Raw genomic sequence first — 7,048 nt, 5'->3', positions numbered from 1 at the left:
TTTTCATACATATAAAGTTTTGTTTAACAGTCAAAAGTAGTGATATCTTGAGAAAGTATACATTTACTTCTGTAAAAATATATTTTTGGTAAATTTAGATTGTCTACAATTTAATCATCCTGATCGTATTAAACTACCAGCAACCTAAGATTATTAGGGGTAATTTTTTACAAAGGGTTGGTGAATAGTATCATCGGTCCTATCCCCTCTTTGAAGGTCGTCGAGGGTAGGAGATATTATTCTAATGTCCCACATTAAACACACGTAAGCAATGTCGACATTGCCCTTACCACTTGAACCTCAGACTTAAACATGTCTGATGAGCCACATGTAGCCATACCAAATATCCTCAGTTGCCCACAAGGGTTTATACACTTTATCCAAGGCCCATACCCTTGCGTGTTGGGTTATTAATGTAGGGTAAGTAGTGTTGGGTTTTTCCCTCACATTAGAATCATTTAATAAACTTATCTTCTGCTATAGCAATTTGAATAATTGTTATTTTACCTTTTTGTAGAGGATAGTGTGATATGGTTTCTACCCTTTTAACCCTCTATGTTTTGATCATCCTAGGAAATAGTTGTGATCAATATTACCCTTTTATCCTTTGGTTTGACCTAAATCTTAATTAAGGCATGGAATTCCAAAATTACCTTTTTAGCCCTAAGACTCCTTTCTTCATAACTCCTTCAATTTTAACTCAAAGGACTTTGAAACTTTGCTAGTTTTGCTAGTCATAGGTTAATTAAGATATCATATAATACTTTGTATTTTTCTTATTTTTATTTTATTTTCTAGACTTATTTTAGGCCAAAAATAGGATTTTTCAATGTTAACTCATTTAATTAACTAAAACATGCTTTCTATCCTTGAGAAATTTTTAGGAGGTTCACATGGATCAAAGGACCACTCAATCTAATTTTCATGATTTTTTAATTATATTTTAATTACTATCATTTTTGTTGACTCTAATGAAAAAATAAATTAAAAATTTATTTTATTTTAAAAATTAATTTTTATATTTTGTTAATCTCTCTCGCTTTAGAAAACTCGTAGAAATTGATTTTATACTTTTCTAATTTTTTTTTTAAATTTTTATAATTTTTAAGTAAAAAATATAGGAAAATACATTTAATTACTTAAAAATTTTTTTAATAACTTCAGAAATTAATAGAAAACTTTTAAAGTCATTTCCTTCAAACAAGAAGTAATTTGTGACATTTTGACATATTTTGGTATTTTAGTGATTTTTCGGTATTTTTAAATTATTTTAAATTAGGAAAAATGGGTAAAAATAACTTTTTTTATTTTAACTTCAATTTTAGTTTTATTAGATAGCTCTAGTCTTGAGGAACGCTCCAAACCACATTTTATAATTTTGTGATTTATATTTTTAATTTTTAATAATTATTTTATGTCAAAATCCTTGTTCACATAGAAAATATTTTTTTACATTAAAAATAATTTTTATGGCTCCAAAATTTTTGCAGGGACTTCCTAAAGTCATTTCTTTTAATTTAGGTTATTTTGATGATTTTTTATGTAGTTTTGTATTTTTCTTAATTTTGGTAATTTTCTTAATTCTAAAATAAGAAAATATGCTTTAAATATTTGAAATTTAATCTTTATTTTCTCTACGTGAACCTACCAAACAATTTTTTATAATTTTCTCACTTATATTTCATTTTTTCATAATTCTTTCATGCAAAATAAGGGTGATTTATATTAAAAATTAGGGTTTTCAATGTTAAAGGTGTCCTCTTACTTATTAAAAATTAGGGTTTTCAATGTTAGAGGTGTCCTCTTACTTTGGACAAATTAGAGAACATCTTTAAGCATGTGAGGAGTGATCCCTCCAAATTTCACATTTTTTATGAGTACACATAATTGGTTAAGATTTAAAAAATTTTTGGAGTGTTTAAATAATTTAAAAATAAATTTAAGTGAAGTATTTTTAATTTTTAATCCACATTATTCTCCTCTCTTCATTAGGCACTATGGTATTTTTATTTTATTCTTAGCATTTTTCTGTACTAAATCAAAAAATACCCCTAATTTCCAACTTATCCACGCCAGCCGCCGCGTCAACCTTATACCCATCGAAGCTCCACGTGTTTCCATTTGATTTTCTCCACATCCGTTAACGTCAGCGCCTCATGAGCTCCACTTTCATGACCCATTCACTCATCCGACCGTATTCTAGTTGTTCGTTCGATACACGCGCAAATGGACGACATCCGTTCATTGCCCAAACGAGCCCTAACCCGAAAGCCGTTCCTTTTCGAACCCTAAGATCTCGCTCGTTACTTAACTAAATTATAAATTAAGTGATAAGTGAGGTTTGTTCCTACACCTTCATCTAAATGAGACAAACACATCTATTTGGTTAGATACGTGTGAATTTAAACTTCTTTTTCACAAAAGCCCAAACTGAAGCCAAATTTGGGGGTTTTGATACATACCTTTGTCCAAGAGGAGTAGCCTCAATTGCATTGGTTCTTAAGCTTCATCTTTGTCCCACAAATTCTATCAAAGCCTCAATTTGATATGTGGTTGGGTTTGTGTAGGAGTTCGATCAAAAGGGGGCATTGGTCTATTTGAAGTCAAGGTTGGGGAGCTTGGGAAGGGCCAATTTTGGTGGGGAAGTTCTTATCTCGATCTGGGGAAGCATTTTAGTGAATAAATTTAGAGTTTAGTTGAGTTTTGTGGTATGGCCAAAAAATGTCCTAATTTTCAAGCATAAAATTGCAGTTGAACAGTGAAATGTGGGGCTGAAAATGGTTAGAATGAGCTTGGTGAGGTCACAATTGAGGTCTGGAATGATTTTGATAGAGTTTTACCAGGGTATGTGTGTATCTCTTTATTTGTTTGTGAGGGGCAAGGGGGGTTTAAATAGAGGAGCTTGGGGTGGCCAATTGGGCTGGCCATTGGGAGTGAGATGGAGCTTATGTGGAGGAGATGTGGGGGAATGAATTCAGTTAAAGTAATCCACATTGGATGGACTGAACTTTGGGTTTTAACCATGATGGAGCTTGGACCATGTGGTTTTCCAGTAGCTTAGGTGGCCAGCTTGTCAAGGAGGGGTCATAATCTGGTTCAAGGATGTCAAGACTTGGTTTTAGTGAATTCAATTGAAGGTTTCCATGTGTAAAAGCTTGGGACCAAGTGGAATGGGGGTGAACCAATTTTTAGGTCAACTTGGGTCAATGCTTGGATTTGGGTTGGCTTCTGTTGACCTCAATTTTTTTTTGAGGTCTAGTCTTTCTTCCTTGGAAGCCTAGGATCTAGTCATAAGGCTTTCCTATTTACTATCCTAGAGGACTAGTAATGGAACCCTACACTTAGTAGGATGGAACCAACATGAGGGAGCACAAGAAGAGTCCCCATAGAACTGACTGGTCTTAGGGCAAGCCCAGGGTGGTGTGGTCTTGGTCAATCTTGCACACACACACCTGAACCCCTCACTTTCACTCACAACCTAAAATCCTTTACCAAACATGCTTAGTCTGATCCCCCACACTTTTAGAAACTCATGTCGGTAGTCCCACAATAAGGGTAGTTTTGTGATTAATATCATCATTGAACCCCAATTCTACCAAAATTCCCAATTTTTGCCTTTTAGCCTGTTGACCTCATTTTTAGCCTCATTTTTTGTTGAGGTCTTGTGTTCCTCTTTAGTAGCCTTAGGTCTAGCCATAGGACTTCCTGTTGACTATTCACTAGAAAAGGAACCCTCACCATTAGAAATTCTAAACTCCTCTTTACTCAACTTGAAGTTCCACATAGTGGTCCTAACCTCTAGCACTTAGTAGGTGGGGTCATTATGAGGGAGCTCAAGGAGAGTTCCCATAGGACTATTGGATCTTATGGTTGACTCTGGGTGTTGGTCTAAAGATAAGGCACTCTCTACAATCACCTCACACACAATCATTCACATATGAAAACCCAAAATTTTCTTGTCTTTAATCCCTTAATCTTTTGGGATGCTCATGTGGATGATCCCCTAAACCCACTGGCCCTAGGCTAGGGTTTAGCTAACACCAGTACATAGAGGACCCAAAATGGGGTTTCCATTGTTCCATGGCTTATTAATGGTGGTTAGCACCCCAACTCTGCCAAAATGCCCAACTTAGCCTTTTGCCCCTAAACTTCCCCAAATTACCTAGATACCTTTGGAACCCTAAATCTGTCCAAAATTCCCAAATTTACCCAAAATACCCAAATTTGTTCAAAAGTCATTTCAAACCTTTTGAAAACACCCAAGTTACCCAAAATCACCAAAAATTGCCAAATTACCAAAACACTCCTCCTTAGCCCAAAATTCCAAAAATTTCTAAAATACTCCAAATAATCCCAATTTCACTTTTCTAAACTACCACATGATCCAGTTTAGCCATTTTTCCACATGACCCAATTTGGCCATTTTGACAATCTTTGTCCAAAACTCCCAAGTTGCCTTTGAAGGCTCAATTTCCCCAAACCCACATCAAATGTCCATCAAATTGGTACCCATTTCCCCCAATTTCAATTCTAAACTCAAATTCACCTTTAATATGACCAATCTAACCCAAATTTAGGCTCAATTGAGCCATGCTTTGAGCCCAATTTTGATCTAGATCAAACCCCCAATTTTGTCCATATGACTTAATCTCACCAAATTGAACTTATAGCCCTCTAAATTTGCCACAAATATCCCTATACATCAAAATTAACCTTCAATTGGCCTTGGTGAAGCCTCAATTTCACTCAATTTTGACCCAAGAATTTTGACCCAAGTCCTCAATTTTGACCCAAGTCCAAAAATCCCCAAATTTGCTCCAAATCGACTATGTCTTCAAATTCCACCAAATTGAATGCTTTAGCCCCAAAATTGGCACCGAGATTTTCGAGTTAATTTAAATGAGGTTGAAAACTCTTCATGGACTCTTCATAACATTCCTATTGACCATTCTGAATAATCAAATTGGACTTAGCCCAAGGCTAGCCCAATCTAGACCAAAGTCTATCCGAACATGCCCAAATTGACCATATTTCAAAAATCACTCAAATTGACCTACCAATTGAACTCAAAATATTGACCCTCCAATTGAACCTCCAATTGAACTCAAAATCACTTCAAATGCACCATTCAATTGGGCTTGAAATCATGGATAGCCTAACCCAAAACCAACCCTTGACCATGTGAACTTAAATGGACCTATGACCAAATTTGACCAAATTAAACTCAACATGACCAAGTTAACTTCACCACAGCCAATCCTAGGACCCCTAGGACTGAGCCAAGACCACCTAACCCAAGCTAAATGAGCTATGGACCAAGGGTCCCCCAAATTAATGGATTTATTGCCTTAATTGCCCAAACTAAAGATATCCTTGCCAAATCCTCCCACCAGTTTAAGTTAATTGCTTTGACAGATTCCCCTGAGGTTCCTGAACTCCTAGCCACCTCCCCTTGCCATGGCCGGCTGGCCTAGTCGCCGGAGAAGCCAAAACTAAGGGCCACCCCCTCTTAAACTTCACCCAATTCAAACCTAGAGGCCAGCTCATCCAATTTAAATTGTAGAGCCCCTCTGCTCTCCATCTAAACATCACATTGCACCCAAACATTGGCCCTGGCAGCCAGCTTAAACCAATTTTTATAAAAGCTCCCCTCCACGACCCTCCACGACCATGGAGGGAGAGTTAAAATTTTCTCAGAGAGAACCCTCCAAATCTCTCACAGAGACTCTTTGAGACCCCCACAGCTCAAGCCAACCACTTTTCCCCACTGATTCCCACTTTGAAAGCTCAATTTTGAGCTCAAACTTCTACCTAAAACCAGGATAGAGCTCAATGCACCTCCATAGTCCACCAAACTCAAATTAAACTTACCCACACCTTCACCACAGGGAAAGAAAGAGAAGCCCCATCAAATTCCCCTTCCACAGAGACCTAACATGGCTCTAGACCAACACCTGAAATCGAGCTTGGTCGAATTCATACTTAGACCTTACACCACAGTAAGAGGCTCAATCCCTAGCCTCTTTGGATCCCAAAAAACGTGTCGATCACCTCTGATTGAAGCTTCCCTTATCAGAGCAAACGTATTGAACTCCATCTCTTCTCAAGCCATTTTGATTCTCCATTTGCTTAGGCTTAATTTCATGGCATCTTAACCATATAAATATGTTCCTCTAGTCTAGACGAGCATTTTAAAAGAAATCATTCAATTTGGTTGAGAAATGAGGGAGATGCCATGCCTTAAAGATGGACAGTTCTCAGGCTAGGCCATTAGGGACGATGACGGAGCGCCGTCTGATCGCATGTTTATCTCATCAACGGATGAGATCAAGCTAGACAACGCTCCCTTACATGAACCGTGGGTCTAGTCACCGCTGAGGTGGATGACGACATCAAATAGGAGCATGCCACATGGAGCTTCGGAGCCGTTGTAATTTGACATGGCGTCGCACGTTTAAATAGATAAATAGGAAATTAAATAAATCAGAAAATGCTCCCTAACTTCAAAAATCTATATCTTGGTGTAGAAAAATCATAAAAATAAAATAAAAATACCATCTTGCTCAGTGAACAGAGGAGAACTATGTGGAAATAATTTGATGTCTATTTGATGTGCATTTCATTTTTAATAAATCAATTAGGGTTAAGAGTCTTTTAACTCTCCATGCATGTAGGCATTTCACCATGGCTTGCAATTTTGACATGTTGTAGCCTCTTATAAGGGGAACATTTCCTGATGTTTTCAAAGTTAGGGGAGACCTCTAGATAGAGATCTATTTTTTTCAAGTATATGTATATTATTTGAATAAATTAATCATAATAATTAGAATGTTGCTTAGAAAAATTCAAGAAAATTTTGGTAGGTCTATTATGACCAGAGAACTATTTGAAAAATCTTTCATGAGCCAAGTCATTCAAAATGCACCTAATCTTCATAAACCCTAAAACACAAAGACAATTAATTTTGAAAAATAAAAATATCAAAATAAATTGATTTTTAATCTCCACTGTTGTTTAAGACTCAAAGAATTTCCCATAAAAATTTCAA

The sequence above is a fragment of the Phalaenopsis equestris genome, unplaced genomic scaffold (assembly GCF_001263595.1).
Source record: "Phalaenopsis equestris unplaced genomic scaffold, ASM126359v1 Scaffold213817, whole genome shotgun sequence".
Taxonomy (NCBI): Eukaryota; Viridiplantae; Streptophyta; class Magnoliopsida; order Asparagales; family Orchidaceae; genus Phalaenopsis; species Phalaenopsis equestris.
This window is presented reverse-complemented; position numbering follows the sequence as displayed.